A 22,370-nucleotide genomic window follows, 5' to 3' on the forward strand; every position below is an offset into this window, starting at 1 on the left:
AGTCTCCGGGGATATCAAGGCAATAATCTTTCAATGGCATAAGGAGAAATACCAATGTAAAGTGGTGCGCAGAGCTTGGGACCTTATTGCGGGATTTGTGTTATGGATGATATGGAAGGAAAGGAACCGGTGGATTTTCCAGGACAAAGTGAAGAAGCCGGAAATTGTATGGAGAAGAGCGATTAATCTCATGAGAGAAACAATTCTATCTGAGAAATGGGAGGCGGAAGATTGGAAGACTGAATCAATAGAGGGAGTAATCCTAAACAATTTAAGTTTAAATTATGAAATGGTTTATCAGAAGAAGGAAAAAAGGCATGGAGAGCGAACTCAGAGTTCAGACAAATTCAGCTATCCCAAGGAAAATTTTATCAAATTAAACTTCGATGGTGCTTCAAAGGGGAATCCGGGGAATGCAGGATTCGGAGGAATTTTCCGTGATGACAAGAAGAAGGTCAGATGGATTTATGCTGAATGGGGTGGGGAGATGACGAATAACGAGGCTGAACTCTGGGCAATTCATCAGGGGTTAAGGATTGCAATCAGAAATGGCTATACAAATGTGGAAATTGTAGGCGATTCGCAGATGGCGATTGAGATCATGAAAAAGCTAAATAACGGTAGAGACTGGGAACAAATTACCAGCAGTTGGAGAACCGCTGGAATTGTTTAGGAGATAGCGGAACTGCTCAAACAGCTGGATTACAAAATTCTCTACCACGTCAGAAGAGACGGGAATCGTGCGGCCGATTACCTGGCGAACTGGGGTTGCAGAGGTCAGGGTAGTTTGGTGGACAGCCAATGGACAGCGGTGCAATACAAGAGGGAGTGGGCGGACCTGGCAAACATAATAAAAGATGACCATGATCAAGCCACGAACGAGAATTCTGGAGGTAATCAATTGGAATGATGACTGGGTTGGGAAGTCCCAGATTATAAATGCAGGTAGGTACAGTCAGAGGAGTGGTATGATGAAAGCGCAGTGGACATCACCCCGGCGGCCCGTGCGAACGGTATTACCGGATCAGCACTACCGCTCCATAATTAAACAGTGTGATCGGAGAGGGTGGTCGAACGGCTTGTCAGAGCCTCGAATCAGGAAACGAAATCTAAGTAGGATGGATAAGAAAGGTAACAGCAGGGACAATAAATGGCGATGGTACAGCACCAATATAGAAACTCACCCTGAAATCAGAAAGAGAATCAGTATTCAGAAGGTAGAGGTAAGACATCAATTCAGACTGTTTGATACCCAGCAAGACGAGATCAGAACAACGCGGAGGTTACGATACAGGAGAGCTTCGCTATCACTGTGGTATCTTCCTCGTGACAGAACTAGAGCTGACATGGAGACCCGAATGAAATCCAGGGTGATGGAAGAGCAGGCGCTAGCAAATGAAAGTAACAAAGATAGGAAGGGTAAAATGATTGCAAAGGAGGAGGGGCCAGCAGAGATCCTGGAGATAACTGACGACTCGAAAGATGAATGTCCTTGTCAGGAAAGGAACAAAGACTATTCAGCAAAAGGAAAAGCCACAGGAGGCTCGGTTAACGCTCAGCTGGCGGAAGATCAGCCAACATTACCAGTTGAACAGGTCAGGCGGTATGGCAGAGGAACGGGTAACAGAGGAAGGGGTGGTAGAAGAATGGGTGATAGAGGAACGGGCAATAGGAAGGTCGCGGGCGGCAGGAGAGGCCGGAATCAGAGCAGAAGCGAAGAGGACAGAGAAGAGAAGACGGAGCAGGAAGCGGGGCCCGCAAAAAAAGCCAGAAGGTCGATGGAAAAAAGGATTCGTCAGGTGGAGAGAGCCTACCAGCATAACATTAACCCACAAGTCAGGCGACTCATACAAAATTTGGAGGAGGAAGCTCTGCAGGGTCAATCTGACTCTGAAATGGAGGATTGGGAATTCCTATTGCATGATCCCGGAAACACCAGAGGAAGGATGTCTCTGTTTAAACAATCTCTGCATATTTACTGGGTTATGAAGCGGTTATTGGCGAAGGCCCTTGAACAAGTTGCTACTGAAATGGAGGAGATAGCTCAGGGAGGACAGGAATGGAGAAGAGAACTGAAATTCATACACATTTCCTTAGAGATGCAGGAAAGGAAGTTGGATGAATTACGACAAATGCTGAAGGGAGAACAACGAGGCGCAGATGGAGAAGCTAGCCAGCAACCAGGAGCCGAAAACGATTAAGGAAAGATATGTATAATTTTGAGAATGAATCTACATAGCTTAGTTAACTATAGATTTTTGAATGCTTTAGATAAGGAAAACTGTTATCTGCAAACTAGTAGAATCAGGAACTCTCAGGACTGTATAGTTTATCTTGCTGCGATATTTAGACTCTGGACTTTTTACTTTTGGTCTGCCATAAAAAACTTGAGATGGCAAAATACTCGGTTTCTCCAAGAGGGCGAGTTATTAATTTTTAATATCATGTACTGCTCTAATTTTATATAAGTAATAGAAAGAGAACCACCCCAGCTTACAAAAAAAAAAAAACATTTGATCTTCTTCATAGTATACATAATTTAACGGATGAATTGAAGATTTTACAAAAAAATATTTTCATTTCAAAAACTTATGTAGTGTGATATAATTATTTTTCCATAATTTTGTATATAATTTAATAAAACAATATACAATTAATTTTTGTTTTGTTTTGTTTTTATTTTTTATATATTTCAAATCATAGTATTTATTAAACAAAGTCTTTCGGTAGAAATCACATGAGAGAAATTTTTTTGGCCAACATGTTTTGAACCAACAAGTGTGGTTCATCTAAACAATTCTTCATTTAAATTTAAATTTTACATTATAATAGGTTGTAAAAACCAAAAAAAATTAAAAATATATTTTAATTTTTTAAATTGATATATTAATAATTTTAATAAAATTTTAATATTTTAAATAAATAAATATAAAAAATTTGCTTATTATCATTCTTTTCAAAAATAATATATATATCTAAAATACCCTTATCTACCATAAAATACTTAATTACATTTAAGACAAAATCAATAATAAAAAATGTTAAAAAATAGAGATATAATTCATTTTACAATTACATCATGCTATCAAAATATTTTATTACATTAAAAAAAACCAATAATGTTAAAAAAATATTCATATAATCCATTTGCAATTACATCATTATATCAAAATATTTTATGAACCATGTGACCTTGTTCATTACATCTCATTCACTTGTTTTTATCTCTCCATTGTAGTTCACGACAGGCGCCCCTAGTGGAAGTATGAGAGGACCGCAATTGTTTATTTGTTTAATCTCCAACCGCAGATCCACGTTGGCACGAATATCGTTTAGCCACCTTTTAACTATTTTAGTGTCGCGTTTGTTGCATATAAAGCAGTTGTAAGTTAATAATTGTTTTTATTCTCTTTTAGCATCTTATTGATTAGATTAGAAAAAGAAATTGATATATAAAATGTTAACTAACTATTAAATTAAAATGATGTGTAAAAATAATTGTTTTTATTCTCTTTTAACATCTTATTGATTAGATTAGAAAAAGAAATTGATATATAAAAATGTTAACTAATTATTAAATTAAATGAAATGATGCGTAAAAGACAAAATGTAAAGTCACTAAATTAAACCTTAAATTTAAATCTTTTTACATCATACTAATTATATTAAAAAAATGATATCCAGAAATGTGACTTGAATAAACTAATCATTAAATTAAAAAAAAATGATGTCGAGAGAGACAAAATGTAAAGTCACTAAAGTAGTCATAGTCATTAAACTAAATGAAAAAATGATGTCCACAAACACAAAATGTGAAGTCACTAAATTAATCGTTGCGGGCTTTCCTTTACATGGTTAAACAACTTGAAAGGATATTAATGTTTTCAGTTTAGAATATATTAAAGTTTTCGAAATAACTTTAAAAGATTCCGAAGGGTTAATAATTTTTTAAATTGAAGTTACGAGAGAGTTATTATGTTTATAGGGGAGGCACTATTAGAGTATGCACAGCAGAAACTAAATAAATTACACACACGGCAGAAAACATGAGATAACAAATTTAATGTGGTTCATTCAATGAATCTGGGTTACGTCCACCAAACAGAGGCATTGGCAATCTTATTACTCAACAGGAGATTACAACAACATATTTGCACATCTGTAATTCCTCTTTTTCACACCTTCTCATCACACATATCTTCTATGGGCTTACATTTTTATAGCTGGGAGTAGAAAACTGAATCATAAATTCACTCACAACAAATATAGGATGCAATAACTCCTCATCAAGAATAAATGGAGTTACTTTAGCAACAAATCCTATTGTTGTCACATTCATGAGATTTTCTCCAAATTTAATTAACAGAAAATCTCAACAATCTCCACCTTGACAACAATTAGCCTGATACCTTGTTCCATTATTATTTTTATCTTTTCTGCAAGCCAAGAGAAGCCAGACACCATCGTAGCTTTTCTAACAAAATTGGTCTCATGAACATGTCTGCACAGTTTTCCTTTGTATGTACTTTTTCAAGAGAGACTCCCCTTTCAATGATAACCTGTCTTACAAAATGGTACTTGATAGGTATATGCTTTGATTTACTATGATAGGCTGGGTATTTAGCCAAGTGAATTGCACTTTGACTATCACAAAATAACTTGATGTTGTCCTGCAACCTACCAAAATCACCAAACAAACCTTTCAACCAAACCGCTTCTTTGCAAGCATGTAAAGCAGCTATGTATTCTGCTTCTGTAATGGATAAAGCAACAATGATTTGTAGCTTTGACATACAGCTTATAGCTCCACCTGCAAGAGTGAAGACATATCCTGAAGTTGACCTTCTCTTATCCAAATCACCTGCAAAATCGGAATCAACATATCTGCAAACAAATTCACTACTTCTGTTATAAGTGATACAATAATCACTTGTTCCTCTCAAATACCGAAGCACCCATTTCACTGTTGACCAGTGTTCTTTTCCTAGATTTGCCATATACCTGCTGACAACTCCAACTGCATGTGAAATATTTGGTCATGTACAAACCATCGCAACCTACTACATTGGCATATGGAATTCGAGACATATATTCATTTTCTTCATTTGTATTAGGACATAAACTTGAAGAAAGCTTAAAATGGGAAGCTAAAGGCACTGAAACAGGCTTCACATTGTTCATACCAAACCTCAAGAGTATTTTCTCAATATACTTCTTTTGTGATAGCCACAACTTGCCATTGCTCCTGTCTCTGAAAATCTCCATGACCAAAATCTGTCTTGTTGCTCCTAGATCTTTCATATCAAACATCCTAGCCATCTGAGCCTTTAACCTGTTGATCTCACTTATGCTTTTGCTTGCTAAAAGCATATCGTCAACATATAACACTAAGATAATGAACATGCCATTATTCAATTTCTTAAAGTAAACACAATGATCATATTTACTCCTTATATAATTTTGACTCATCATGAAAGAATCGAATTTCTTGTACCATTGTCGAGGCGACTGCTTCAAACCATACAATGATTTCTTGAGCCTACAGACAAATTTCTTGTTGTGATTTTGAACAAACCCTTCTGGTTGTTCCATGTAAATCTCCTCATCTAAATCTCCATGTAAAAATGCAGTTTTAACATCTAGTTGGTGTAATTCTAAATCAAGTAAAGCAACTAATGCTAACACAATTTGAATTGAAATAATTTTTACAATTGGTGAAAATATCTCATGAAAGTCAATTCCTGCTTTTTGAGAAAAACCTTTTGTGACTAGCCTTGCTTTGTACCTGTCCTTTGTATCATCAACACCCCTTTTCAATTTGTAATCCCGTTTACATCCCACAATTTTCCTGTCTTTAGGAAGTTCTACCAGATCTCATGTGGCATTCTTGACTAATGCCATCATCTTGTCCTTCATAGCTTCTTTCCACTTATCACTTTTAGAACCTTCTACAGCTTCTTGATAGCACAAAGGTTCATTATCATTAGCGGTTAAAGCAACTGAAGTAACATAATCATCATACCTTTTAGGAGGACGTTTGATTCTCGTGGACCTCCTTAAAGATGTTTCTGGTACTTCCACAATTTGCTGATTATTATCTGTAGGAACTTCTTCATGATCTGCATCTGAAACATGTTCATGATCTGCATCTGAAACTTGTTCATGATCTGCACCTGAGACTTGTTCATCTGGACAATCATCAGTATTTGAACTGGTTTCAAATTGAATATGTTGAAACTTAGGTACATTACCCTGTTTCAATTTATCATCTACATCTGGATTATTGAGTGAAGATTTATTGAATTTAACATCTCTGTTAATGATGATCTTATGAGTAGTAGGATCCGACACCCTGTATCCCTTAGTCCCATCACCATATCCAACAAAGATATATCTTTTTGATTTAGGATCTAATTTAGAATGTCGATGTTTCAGAATTAGAGCATATGCATCACAACCAAAAACTTTCAGTTTAGAATAATCACAAGGATGACCTTTCCATACCTCTTGAGGAATTTTTCATCCTATTGCAGTTGATGGTGATCGATTTATCAAATAACAAGCCATAGATACTGCTTCTATCCATAATTCCTTCTGCAAATTGGCGTTACTTAGCATACTTCTTGCTCTTTCTAAGAGAGTCCTATTCATGCGTTCAACAACTCCGTTTTGCTGAGGAGTATAAGCAGTAGTTCTATGTCTTTCGATCCCAACTTCCTTGCAATAATTATCAAATTCATTTGAAGTAAACTCACCACCATTGTCAGTTCTTAAACATTTAATGGTTCTTCCAGTGATATTTTCTACTAATGCTCTAAACTGCTTGAAAACTGTGAATACATCAGACTTTCTTTTCAACATGTAGACCCATACTTTCCTAGAGAAATCATCTATAAAAGATACAAAATATGATGATCCTCCATATGAGGTTGTAGGAGAAGGACCCCAAACATCAGAATGGATATAATCAAGGATTCCCTTACTAGTATGTTTTCTAGTTTTAAATGTTTTCTTGCTTTGTTTCCCATATATACAATGTTTGCAGAAATCTAACTTAACAGACTTTAAACTAGGAAGTAACTTACAATCAAATAAAATTTTTAATCCTCTTTTGCTCATATGGCCCAACCTTTGATGCCATAGACGAGTAGAATTACTATCGTTTTCAGATACTATAGAAGCATGATCTGACTCTGTTCTTCCTTCTAACTGAAAAAGATTTCCAATCTTCTTTGCTTTCATTACTAGTAAAATTCCTTTATAAACTTTCATTACTCCACCTTGAATAAAGGTTTTATATCCATTTGTGTCTAGTACTCCTAGTGAAATGAGATTTTTTCTGAGTTCAAGCACGTGTCTTACATCAGTTAATATTTTATTTGTCCCATCAAACATTTTAATCTGGATGCTTCCAATTCCCACAATATTACATGTGACATCATTTCCCATGTAAACTACTCCATCATTGATTGATTTATAAGTTTTAAACCATTCTCTATGAATGCACATGTGATTTGACGCACCAGAATCTAACAACCAATGTTGATCATGATTAGACAAACTAACTGATAACACTTCATCACTCATACCTGAAACGGATGCCGAACTTGTATCTGTCGTGTTTGCTTCTTTCTTTTCTATCGAAGAGTCTATTTTGGATGTTTGTTGTCTCTTCCAACAGTCCTTCTTCAAATGTCCTGATTTGCCACAAAACCAGCACTTTACCTTACTCTTCTTCCCTTTCAATTTTGACCGCGAGTTGTCGTGCTTACTGAAGCGTCTTTCTTTAGAACGACCTCTGACCATCATTTCTTTTGATGTAGAGGTTTCTGAATTTGACCTTTTCCTTGTTTCTTCAGATAATAAAGCTCCAACAACATCATCAAACTCAAGGGTTTCTGATGAACTAAGACTTATAGAAGTAACAAAATGATCCCATGACTTGGGCAATGAGCATAATAAAGTTATAGCTTTATCTTCTGATTCAAATTTTACTTCTATACTTTCTAATTGCACCAAGAGAGTATTAAAGGTATTCAAATGATCAGTAATAGATGTACCTTCCTTCATGCGCAAACTGTACAACTGTCACTTCAGAATAATCCTATTGGTTAAAGATTTTGTCATGTACAGCTTTTCAAGTTTTGTCCACAAACCAGCAGCAGTTTTCTCTGACACGATGTTAAACAAAACATCATCAACCAAACACAATCGAATGCCGCTTAGTTCTCTTTCATCCATGTCACTCCATTCGTTATCTGTCATGCTGTATGGCTGTTTGGCTTTTCTCAACAACGCCTTTGCCACGCCTTGTTGCATGAGTAGATCATACATCTTAACTTTCCAGATCTCGAAGTTGTTTTTCCCATTGAACTTATCGATCTCAAATCGAGCACTTTGAGTTTTTGACATATTTAATTTAACTTCTCTATGGTTCATTAATTTCCTTTTTTAATCAAATTAACAATTTGATAAAATTCCCCTTTCCAAAAAATGCAATTATTAATAACTGGATACCATTTCCAGCTTCTTAAACAACAATGATTTCACCAAATTATGCAGTGACAAACTGTAAATTGCAAATACCATTTGCAAATACCACCAAATTTCTCTTAGCACCTGATTGTTAAATAGCCAGAAATAAATATTGCCTGAAAAACTTAATCAATCAATTATTTAAAAAACATTACGAACTGGCATTACCTTGTGTTCCACCGATTAGATTTTCCATGTGAATGGTCGCTCATCAACAGATATGGAATGTTCCACCAGCTCACAATGCTCCTCTCCACATAGCATATACTCAACAAGCAGGCAGCCTCAATTCAGCTCTTCCTCTTTTGATTCCACAGCAGATCGATGATAGATTTGGCCACGCAGATTGATAATAGATCTGGTCTCTTCCAATAGCTCATGGCACAGTGTATCAACACAAACGGCCACGCAGATCGATTGGAAAACACATCGACGCTAGTGCATCTGCATATACACCTGTCTCTGCTACCACATATGCTGAGACTGTCTCGGTCTCATGGCTGCTGCTTTACCTTGCTTTTCCGTTGTAAATATCTGATCTCTGACGCAGCTAGCAGCAATGCTAACAACACACAGGTTCACTCTTCAGCGACAGGCAGTGGATCGATCACGCTCTGATACCAATTGTTAGAGTATGCACAACAGAAACTAAATAAATCACACACACAACAGAAAACATGAGACAACAAATTTAATGTGGTTCACCCAACCAACCTGGGCTATGTCCACCAAACAGAGGCATCGACAATGTTATTACTCAACAGGAGATTACAACAACAGATTTGCACATCTGTAATTCCTCTTTTTCACACCTTCTCATCACAAATATCCTCTATGGGCTTACATTTTTATAGCTGGGAGTAGAAAATTGAATCATAAATTCACTCACAACAAATATAGGATGCAATAAATCCTCATCAGGAATAAATAGAGTTACTTTAGCAACAAATCCTATTGTTGTCACGTTCATGAGATTTTCTCCAAATTTAATTAATAGAAAATCTCGACAGGGATGCCAATATCTATGCGCTCTCCTTGCTACAATGTTTAAACTGTGCTTCACCATCTTATTGTCATACAACAGACATCCAACATGTTCATCACGTGTTCTTCTAGGTGGGTGTATTAAGAATTTTGGGTTACTATCTGTTTAGGGTTTACGATATGTCATTTTCCAAGGGTTTTTAGATGCTCTATGCATTCTTGTTTGGGCTTGGTGTGTGGCCAGTGAACCACCTTAACTGTTGTTCATCTAATCACAGATTTTTGTTCACCTGTGCATGCTTGTTTATCTCGCTTGATGGTTGTTGTTGTGTGGATAGGTTTCAGCAGGGTTTACCATTGTCCCTGTTGTTGTTATACCTGGTTTGTGGGTGGCTTACCATTCCACTTGAGGTTGTTTCATCTGGTTTATGGGGGGTTTTACCATTATTTATGTTGTTGTTTTGTTTGGTTTGAGGGAGGTTCACACATCTGCCTGCTGTTGTTTTTCTTGATTCATCAGGGGTTTACAGTCGGGCATGTTATCTCAGTCAATTGCGTGGGCTATGGACTGCGATGGAGCTTGTGGGAGATTAAGGTAATGTGTTGTTTTTGTAGTTTTATGGCTGCAATTGCTACAAATTTAAGATATTGATTTCTCCAAAACTAATTTTGTGGTGTTTCTGTTGCAGGTAATTGCTCTATCTGTTGCGGGAGTGCTATAATGAGGTTTGTAGTGGTGTTTGGGCATGGCGGTGGCTTCTCCGACACTTTGGTAGGATGCATTTTCCTCCCAGCCACACTTTGTGTTTTTCAACACATTTAATCCACTGTTGGGAATTTTAGCTCATTCTTTGGGAATTTTAACTCGTTCTTTAGGTATTTTAGCAAGGTTTTACAAAATGTGGTTCTCTGTGTTTTTCAACAAATTCAATCCACTGTTTGGTTGAGAATTTTAGCTTGTTCTTTGGGTATTTTAGTCTGGTTTGAAATTTTTTTGGGTATTTTAGTAGGGTATCTAAAAAAATGTTTTGGGTATTTTAGTAGAGTTTTAGAAAATAAAATTTTATGCTTTGTGTATTTTGGGTTTTTGGTAGGGTTCCCAAAACCCTAACCAAAACTTTATTTTATGCTTTGTGTATATTAATAGGGTTTTAGAAAAAAAATTATATGATTTGTGTATTTAGGGTTTTGTGTAGGGTTCTGAATTTTTCATTTTGAAATCAAGTTCTCATAATCAAGCTTCTTCTTTTCTGTGTTAGTGCTAGAATTACTACTTCAAATGTAGCATGTTGATGAACTTTTGTCTATCGTGAACATCTTTGTTGGGCCTTCAGACAAAGTGAGACCTTGAAGAAATATTTTTCACTTTAGACCTCCTTAGACTGTGAGTGTCTTTCTTTGCAACTACCTGCTTCTCCTTTTTAATATTTTTTGTGATACGTTTTCGAATTATAGGTAAACTTTGCAGCCCAAAATTGCACTTACCAAACTCACTAGAGAGCTTTCTAATAGCATATGGAGGTTAAGTTTTAGTTTCGTTGTGGCTTGTAGTTTGATTCTCTTGAGAATGCATCAATACCACTGGTCTATGGAAGCACTGTGTTGGTGGCATCATGGGTCTCGCCATGCCTCCAATTTTAATTCCTCTAATGACATTGTGGGTCTTGACATGCTTCAAAAATAAGTTGTGGAACTATTGTTGTTTGACATTATCTTAAATTATTATTATCTTGCTAGCTTTTATTATTCTTATTCAAGTTTATTTGTAGAATGAGATGTAGCTTCAAGTTTATCTGTGATGAGAGTAGCTTCAAGTTGTAATTCTTCTTCGATCTATGATGAAATTGCAGGGGTCTTTTTTATTGCAAATTTTGAACCATTCATTGTTGTTTTGAAGGAAAATAATTCTTTGTTCATGACCATGTAGAATTGACTCTTAGTGACACCATATTTGAATAACATTAATATATTAGTGTCAATAAATTTTGTGATGAGAATAGCTTATTCTTTATCAAGTTTATCTATGATGAGAGTAGCTTCAAGTTTATCTGTGATGAGAGTAGCTTCAAGTTGTATTTTTTATATGATCTGTGATGAAATTGCAGGGCCTTTTTAAATTGCAATCTTTGAACCAATAGTTCGTTGTTCATGACCATGTAGAATTGACTCTCTGACACCATCTTCGAATAACATTAATATATTAGTGTCGATAAATTATGTGATGAGAGTAGCTTATTCTTTATTAAGTTTATCTATGATGAGAGTCATCATTCAAGTTATCTTTTTTTTTTGTCCGATCTATGATGAAATTGGAGGGCTTCTTTTAATCACATTCTTTAAATCAATCATTGTTGATTTGAATGAAAATAATCGTTTGTTCATGACCATCTAGAATTAACTAGAATTGAATCTCATTGACATCATCTTCAAATAACATTAATATATTAGTGTCGATAAATTAGACCCTGTTACATGAATATGTATACATATTGCTACAAGTTAAAATAAAATTCATTAAACAAAGCTTGATCTTGAATATCAATAATAATGTTGGGGTAGGTGAATATTAAATATAATTAAATTTCATCATCTTGCAAAGTCAATTTCTTGTCCAATTGTAAACATCTAGTTGTTGGTTGCAGGAGAGAACATCCTATATGGATGCACGAGAGAACATTCTATATGCTACCCAAATCAGTCATACATAGATTCTATTGGTATACAAAATGATAATCGTTACAAAAATCCACATCCTAATGTGGTTACACCAAAAAAACCATGACACCCCTTTGCTTGATGGCCTCCAGATTCTTCATTGATTGTGTGGTATGCTTTCTTTTCATACACTATGTTTTGATTGCATTTTGTTATCTGGTCATAACAAGATAGTTGTAAATTTGTTTGATTAAATAATTTTGAAATTGTTTGATTCAATGGAGTCATGAAAGATCAACAAAATCCACATCATATGTGGTTACCACAAAAAACATATCACCCCTATTCTTGATGGCCTCCAGAATCTTCAGTGCCAAAATTTTTTGAGTTCCTTGCTTGATCCAAGTAGGTTGGCATACCTAATAGTGGTTAATTAGGATGTGTTGCATTTCTGCCATATGATTGAGTCCAATTTTCCCCTTGTAGCCATGGAGGAATTGAGTACCCATAAGTCACACTTACGCTACTAAGCCCTGCATTAAGTGGAGGTGTCTGATAAGAATACATAGGATTGACACCTGCACTGATAGGAATAAATCAAGAGGGTAAACCCCCATTCTAATATTGAGGCACTTGAATGTTTATGAGGTCTTGAAATAATGGTGTATTATCTGCAATTTGGTCCAATTTCATTGATATCCTCCTAGTTTCATTAATTGTGCTTACATCATTTTCAACTTTCATCCCTTTTTCTCTTTGAATCATTTGTTGAGCCTTTCTTGCTTCCTTTTCCTGCCTTACCATTTGTTTTTGATGGTCCTTCTCTTGCCTCACTTTCTCTCTTTCAAGCCTTTCCTCCGCTTGAAGTTGTGTTGCAACAATCCTTGTTGCCTTCTTTTCCTTGGTTAAATCCTTTTTTTTTTTTTTAATTCTTGAATGCCAAGTTTCTTTTCTTCGGACTCAACTAGTAGGGCTATATAGTATTATGAGGTGAATCACTATGAACTTTGGCCCAAATGAAGGCTACCTGGTGTTCCATGCTTTTTTTCTTTGACACTATCTCTATTGGTAGCTTTAGGAACCGATTAAGTAACTTCTCATTCCCTGCCACCTGCATGTCATTGGTTGACACTTGCCTTTCAATATCCTGGATAATTGATTTAACTATATTTTTATCTTCATATGATTCCTCATTATGTGCACTACTTCCATTGATCTATTTTCCACAAAAAAATGAACAATTGCATTGTTTAATTCTACTGTTTATGAAGGCATGTTCATGTTTTCTTCATTGGTTCTCAAGACAACATGGTTTTTTATATTCATCATGGCTTTTGCCAGCCATGATGGTGGGGTTACTTGGATTGGAAATGTCAATTGGTCATCGTTTCTTCCTAGTGCAATATCATCAATGTTTTTTCCAACCACATTATCATTGTCAATTGCATGATCAACAAAGTCATTAAGAATATCGGCAGATGAAGTTCCATGTGCTTTAGTTGGTAGAACAACCTCCACGTTACTATCAATTGGTTCATGAAGATATCGTGTTTCACTTACATGTTCATCATCATCACCATATAAGTGTCCTTAGGAGAGGGAAATTATATTATCAACGGCAACTACATATTCCTGTTCATCCACTTCTTCTTTCATTTCAAAATATTCTTGGACATGCCCTTCTCATTTACATGAAACGCCTGGCTACAACTAGTATCATGTGTAATACCATCATAGATCAGCGGCCATATTCCAGTCCTCCTAAATCCAACCTTGATATTTAGTGGTGTGAGAGCCCTTTTAAATGTTTTACTTCCAAGCTATGCTAGCTCAAACCTTTTCACCTCAACCCCTGGATTATTTTCCATCCATGCAACTCGCTCTGACCAGAAATAGTTCTTGAAAGGTACAAACACACTAACATCAAGGGGCTACAATATGTGAGTAGTATGAGCATGCACTGTTAATAGGTCGATGCCCAAATTTTTTTCCTCCTTAATTATTTGAACAACAATGTGGCTTCCATGACCATTTAAAATCATTAGGTGTTTGTTCTTAGGTGAGACACCTCCTGGAATAGATGCAACAAAGTGACAAAGCCAATTTAAAAAATGTTTCATAATTATCCATGCATGGGGATGATCAGTCATGCATGCACTTGGTCCATAGTTTTGTATATAGTTTTTTAGTTGATTTTTACCTCTGAATAGATAAACATATGAGATTGAAGTGCCAGTTGCATTGACACAACATAGAATAGTTATCCACCCCCTGCTCTTAAGAAAAATATTTGGCACATTTCGGCTCCCTCTCTTGGAAATTACCCACATGCCACAACTCCTTCCTACCTATGAACCGGTTTCGTCACAATTCCATATATGATATGCAACATAAGAATACTTATTATATGCACTAGAAGGAGTGTCATAGAACTTAGACACAATTTCAAGGTGTGTATTTAAATCTCTATCTCTATCAAGGTCCTCAACTATACACAATACAAGGTTTGGATGCCTTTTTTTACACCCAAACCACCATGATTTACCAGGAAACCCATCTTTAAATGGATTTGGCCTTCCCTAATAGATATGAGAAACTGTGGATTTGGGTTGTATCAACTCTAGCCCATGTCTCAATTGGGCCATCTCCTTACACCACTCAACCACCTCGGTCTCCTCCTCTTTAGTCATAACTGTTAGAGGCCCTCTACGTTTTTTATGAGTGACCATTTGTCCAATAATGTATTGATGATGGAGGAATACCATGCTTTTTTGTAGATTCCTGAACTGAATATCCATTAAAACTCTATGGCATTAATTGCAGCTAACGTGTCTTATTTTTAACAACCTCTTATAGTGTTCCTCTTCTTAGTTGAACTTGCCCCTTGGACTCTGGTTGATGGTGGCTCTGTAGTTGATGGTGTGACAACATCGACTTCTGTTGCATGGTCATCCTCAACAACATTTTTGGGAGCATTGTTTTCATTCACATCACATGTCCTATCCTCATTTGATGAAGGGCATCGGAGCTGGGCACCCTTGGTCACTCACCTGCCACTTTTCCTTGTATGAGAAACATAACTAACTTTTTCCATAGATGCAACTATTTGCAGATTTATTACATGCATTTAGTAAACAATAATTTAAATTATGCTTTCCTACAGGCTATTAGTATTTCTGCTTTCCTACAAGCAATTAACAACATGTTAGTTTATTTAGAATTTCTAGCAAATTTCAATAAAGATTTTGCAATAACATGGATTATAATAGAGACAATTCACAATAAAAAATAGTAGCAACTTAACAAATTTTCATACATATGCCTTTTTTACAGTATCCTTGAAAAATCAAATCTACAGGAGGATTTTGTTGTATGTATTCAAGTATATTAATAATTGTTTTTTTGATAACTTATATTTCCACTTAAAATACCATGCCTGTATTTGCATTCGGTAAATTACTGCCAGTGTGTTGAAATTGACCTAGAATTGGTTGTATATCTTCAATTATATCAACACATATTTTGGATAAAATGTTTTATGTGTTATAATAAAATGATGTAGACGTTGGAGGAACTTCAAATAAAACAAGTGACACCTGGTTCATTTTCTGGTTAAGATTATGATCTAGTCTAGTTCTTTTTCATAAATTGTTGTATGACTTAAATTGTTCAGCCTCATGTCCATGAAAACTAACTTTACCAACATAAAACTCAATTAAGAAAATTCTTTTTAATGGTTAGTGATTCTCGTCTTGTGGGAATGGTTCCTAGTTTTCCAATATTGTTATTCTTACAAATAACAATCTCAAGGCATGAAGTCGTAGGCTTGCCTTGCTAAAGGAATTTAGCAGCTCAATAGAAGCTCTAGGCTTGCCTTGCTAAAGGAATTTAGCAGCTTAGTAGAAGCTCTAGGATTGCTTTAGTAATGGTTAGTGATTCTCCTATTGTGGGAATAGTTCTAAGTTTTCCAATATTTTTATTCATATAGATAAGATTCTTTGGGCATGAAGGAAGCTCTAGGCTTGCCTTAGTAAAGTTTTTATTGAGCTTCTAATTTCCTTTAAAAATATTGAGCCTCATGTCCATGAACACTAAACTTACAAAAAAAAACACGATTAATTTCTTTCTAATGGTTAGTGATTCTCCTATTGTGGGAATGGTTGTGTTTCATGCTATATCAAATATTCATGTTTAAAAACAACATAAATCTAAGTTGGGTTGGGAATTAAACTGATGTGATTCATAAAATTGAAACCTTGTTGGGCTTATAATTTTCTACATCCCTTAGCCTAGAATTATCAACTCAAAACCTAGATAGTGGTAGAATTGGAAAATTCATCTAGAAGTGGAAGATGAGGTGTTCCAAGTTAGCAACTCTCTCATAAAAAAAATTGTATGTTTTTAGATGGAGTCTCAAAAGGGAAAACAGGTTGATGGTAAGTGTAGGAGGATCATTTTATAAATTTTGTTTTGAATGGGGACTAGACAAGGAAACCAATAATCATGCAGAGGCATTTGTTTTATATTAGATATTTAGCAATAATCATTAGGCCCATGCACTAATCTTCTTTGCCTAATGGAAATATAGAAAGACTCACTTGGTGAATCTAGGAAGAAACTAACCACTTTGAACTCATACACTTTTCATGGCTCATGCCTGGGTTGTGGAACATTGAGGATAAAAGGGGGGTATCCTTCTCCCTGGTTGCTTAATAAATTTTGTTAATTCATAATCCAACGTTACACATGCCATCACATGACCAAGCCAAGTGGCCCATTGAATTTAAAATGTAAGGCTATAATTCAAAAGGCATTATAACCTCTATGCCATTGCACAATTCAACCTATACCATTACACAATTCAATCTTTATGCAAAGTAGCTCTATCAATTTAGTTTTATTGTAACCCCAAGATATATACACCCTCAATTAATTTCTTGTGTTATATCCTCAGAGGTGGTGATCTTGACAACATCTCTCCCCAATCTGTGTTCAGTGAATTCTTCAAGTTTGTCGTAGCTTTGCTAGTTGAAAAGGTAAGTAGCTATGTCAATCTTGCAATTGTTCCTGTGTTCTTTGGTTTCAAATTGGCAGTGTAAGTGTGGTTCACTAAGGATAATATGGAGGATGACTTGAATTAGGGGATTCTTGGTAGTTTTCTTTAGAGATTGGAATGAATTGAATTAGGACGAGGTTTTTTTACAAATAACAAGACCTCTATTTTCACTACAACAGGATAAAATCATGCTCAGGAGGAAAATCATAGGAGTGGGTTTGGAAGTATAGTGGAAACTTTGATGCAGTTGAAGAGACATATTGAAAACTCAAGAGGTTAAGTTTTGCATTCTACATCAATAGGTTTCAAATTTATCTAGGAGCCCTCAGTCAACCACCTCCAAAATCATAATGTCTATTAGTTCAGGTGTTGAAGAAAACAATGAGTAGGAATTCCCTTTATTAACTTCAGGTCTTCTCATGTTTTGTAAAGCTAGTATTTTTTGAGGTGTCTTTTTCAAGCTTTATACAAACATAAAATTTTGGACACCCCCTGCAAAGGATAATATCACCTTTTGTATGGTCAATCGTTGTACCTGTTAATGCCAACGACATTATTAGGGCCAATTGTAGTTTAGATCCCCCTCATTTTTGGATATAAGAAATAAGTAGAGATTCCATAGGATGGAACAAAATTTTCAGTTGAACCTCTCCATGGCCACAATGTATTTGTGTTGCCTTGATTTTTGACAACGCTAATTATCTCTATATGTTGGCTCAATTTTTTCTAAATATGATCTGATGTGCTTTGAATACTCACAGAGTTTGAACATTAGTTCCAACCTTAGTAATCAAATCTATAAGCCTCTTAAAGAATTCAGGGCCTATATTTTCATTAGAGTTCCATACCCTCCTTATATGAAAAGGAAACCTAAATTGCATACTCTTGGCTTTTATCTATAATCAATAAAAAATATCTAATAGCATTTAGAATAAAAATAGTAATCATCGACATAGCTTTTGCAATGGTTGTGTTGGTTCTTGGTATTATTAAGGCATCCTTTTATTCTTTGAAGCAAAATAAAAGAATTGATCAGAATGTTGAAATGCATAGACCATTTGTTACACTATAGTCTCTAGTTTACACAGTCAAAATACTGGAAAATTTATTCAAGTTCCATCATTCAAATAAATTATGATAACCTATGCAAAAATTGTAAATAAATAACTTCAATATACTGTGAAATGTTATGTGATGTTATGTCTCTAGTGCTAGTGAATAGTTTGAATGTTACAGATGCAGCTTATTTTATAGTTTTTTGCTCTCGAATTTGATTGGTAGCACAGATTGACATGGACTGCAATCAATTAATTTTGAATGTGTGATCTAGATTAATTTGGATGTGATCCAATGACTGGGAATATATTATGGTTGATCCCTGTGCTTTGATCTAATATGCTTTAATGGGAAATTTAATGAGTTGGGTGTCATTTATTGAATTTAATGGGTTAGGTGTCATTTATTGAACACAATGGAATGAATTGTTGAATAACACAACAATTATGGCTAACATAAATAATCTATTTATATGTGCAGGTATGAATGTGCATTTGGGATACATAGCTTGAGTCCAGTGATGGGTACTTTGTACTTTTGGAATAGACCATTTTAGAAGGATTTATAGTTTTATTTGTTTTATAGTTTGGAAAATATGTTTTGTACTTTTGATATTTAAAATACTATTTATGGACAGTTGTGGGCCCAGTATGTATTTTGGGAAATTTTTGACATAAATTAAAAGATATTTTCACTTAGTGTTATATATTTTTGTTTTAAAAGTGGTTGCACATCTCTCAATTTATGGTGGCTTGAGGGGACCACTACTATAATAGACACTCGTCTCTACACATCATTAGACATCTCTCCCCCAGTGTTTGCAAAATTTTAAAATATTTTTCTAAATTACTTCTACGATGTTTCTTAAATATTATTGTGGATTATATTTTAATAAACAATTTTGATTTTATCTCTAAATTTTAAAATGTAGTTTTCTAATACATAATTATGTATATATGAAAATTTTAATTTTACATATTTAGTTTTATTTTTAAATATCAAATATATATAAATTAGAAATATAGTTTATTAGTTTTATTTTTAAATATAAAATATATATAAACAAGAAATATATTTTAAATATAAAAGATAAATGTAATATACCCCCTTCCTACCCTAATCCAAAGGAGGTGGTTACTACGCTGACTTGACTCCCAATGTTTTGTTATGGAAATGGGGTCTAAAAAATTTCAACCTTTTTTGAACTCTTCAAAACCCAAAACAGATGACACCATCATGTTCATCTAGTCGAGATGATGCCAACAATATAAAATTTTACCTCAATCGAGTTCCACAGTCAAAATTTATGGCTTCCCAAAGTATTAATTAATAAATCCTAAAGCCCTCACTTGCCACATGTCATTCACATGGCCCCACGTGGCGCATATGTGGTGTTATGACCTATTGCCACATCGTTGTAATGGCATTAAATTACATCCTTGTAGCATGGCGACATGTGTATATATGTAATCACATTGTGGCATGCCCAAGTGGCATGTCACCTCGCACTCAGCCTACAAGTCATGCACACGAGATGTGCCACCATGGATTGGAATCCTACGTTAGTAGATCCATAGGTTGAAAAGTATATATCTATCTATCTATCTTTATATATATATATATATATATATATATATATCAACTAAGTTTTGGGGTCCCTCCTCCTACTATGTCATGGAACTAATCATAATGACGATGACCACCTTGTCAACCAATGACAAAGATACATTGTGGGCCTACTCTGATTAATATAACGATGGTAGTGGGACTAGTAAATCAATGGATGATATGAAATGCATACAGCGCACCCCCCCCACACCATGTCATAGAGGGGGTGGGGGCAGGAAGGGGGTCATATTCACGGTTCTAGGGCATGGTTTCAATCTCTAAGTCTAATGACCCTCCTTTTGTGATGTCAACCACACAAATATGACAATGGCGGTTCAGTGTAGACCCCCCTCCCTCCTCCTCGTTGACATCAAGGGGGCTTCATATCAGAAACTAGACCATCTGATTACTGCCCCTTCATCTCCATAGATCATCGCTAGTGCCCAGGATTCTAGCCCTTAGTCCTAGTAGCCAACCATATGGCTTTCAACTCAAGGATCTTACCCCAAGTCCTAGTAGTTCAAGCTCTCCTAGTGTTCGATAATTATATGTGGGTAATCCTTGTGACCCTAACCTACCCAAATGGCTCGACCTCCCAACTTGGAGGCCTCACCCGATCATATTGTCGGGACCAACTTGCCCACTGGCCTAAATACTCGACCTTTCCGAGTCACTGACCAACAACCCCAGCCGATCGCACTAATGGATCTACTAGATCACTAGCTTTACCTCGACTACATGACAACTTCGACTTGATTCTAGGCCCTCGACCTGCTTGACCTAGAAAAATATTCTAACCCCTGACCTACTGAGTCCCATATTCGTTTTCAGCCTATCACTACAAGCCTTTTACACTTATAATTTTTTTTTATTCTCTTTTGAAATCACCCAAGTTTGAAGCCTTCACAACTCGACTACCTGGTTAATCTTGAACTTCATGAGATCAAGGATGAAGATCCATGATCATTCGCTTCTCTTCTAGTGCACCATGGACATGGAGGCCATGAATCAACACAATCAAAACATCAGCTAAACTTTGCTGAAATACACAAGCCATTAACTTTCCTAGTAAAATAAAAAGAGAATGTGCATCTGATTACACTTCTCCGAATCACAATGAATTCAATTCCAATTTTCTAACCATAGCATAATCAATCAATTCCTCCCATTCAAAACCACTCACATACACAGCACAAATAATGGGAGTCACAGTAATACATGCTAGAAAACCATATTTATCAGATTTAATGAAATAAATGCAGATAGTTTCCATATCCTTAGGATTGAAAGTCACTGAGATTCCACTCACAAACATATATAGGAATTCAATCATTCCTCATAAATTTATGTAGTGAATCAACATCCCTCTTTCACACCAAAAATCACATTCCTCATTAACAATATAAGTGTTTAATCGATACATTAAACATATACATGTCATTCAAGTAACAAAAATATCAGTAAATACTTATCTATGTAGAAAAGATAATTTGACAACTAACATTGAGACTTTGACTTTCCACCCACCTTAGACAAGTTGCAGCCAATCTTTCTTGCATTTGTCACCCCTAAGCTAAATTCCAGAGCTTGAGGTAGAGTTCTTTCAGATGAATCTTAAATTGATATTATTAGCTGAAATAGGGTGTCTCAAGGCCACCTCAGCTCCACCCACTAGCTATACACGATCACACATAAGGAGAGAAACATCCTCATTTACATAGAGGGATCATAACACATCATTAGAACATCTCTCGGGATTTAAAAACAATGAGTCTCAATTCAAAATTGGAGAGGGACATATAGATAATAATAAGGTGTTATCAGTTGTCTTATTCCTATAGGAATATGAGCGCACTCTCTAACAACTTCTCAGTGTACTTCCCCCTTTGTTCTCATCCCACTCTTTTCAACTACCATCAAGTGTTATCAGAACATTAGTCCTGGGTGCCTCAACCTCTCAGGAGTTATCAACCAACACCGTCTCTAGTGTATTTATCAACTTTATAAGGCACAACCATTTCTTAGTGCTTATCAGCCACCAAGCCTTCTAGGTTTCTCGATTGGACTATCATATGATCTTACTATATGATTATTAATCAACAAGCCTTGTGGGTTTCTCATTTTGTCTATCATCAGAGTTATGCTCTGTGATTATCAACTAACAAGCCTTATGGGTTTCTTATTTGTGTTATCATCATAACTTCCATTCTCTACTGAATTCTCTCAGTACAACAATGCTTCCCCTACCCTACTTCCTTGTATAAATCTTGAATGATAGTTCCTCTGTTAGAGCCTCTTGACCTCCACTTCTTTTATGTGTCAACCAAACAACTATCCCCATCCTTTCATTGTTTTGTGTAGGCCCTCCTTGTGGCTAGTGCAACTTATACTCTTTCATTAATTTTTTTCCTTTGTTTTGCTTGTAGTTGTTTCCAGAGGAGAAAATGGGCACATCCTTCATTTCCAGTTGAATTTA

This window comes from Pinus tabuliformis, chromosome 2_1 (genome assembly GCF_031772625.1).
Source record: "Pinus tabuliformis cultivar Carrire ecotype Pingquan chromosome 2_1, CPIR1, whole genome shotgun sequence".
In the NCBI taxonomy this organism is placed as follows: Eukaryota; Viridiplantae; Streptophyta; class Pinopsida; order Pinales; family Pinaceae; genus Pinus; species Pinus tabuliformis.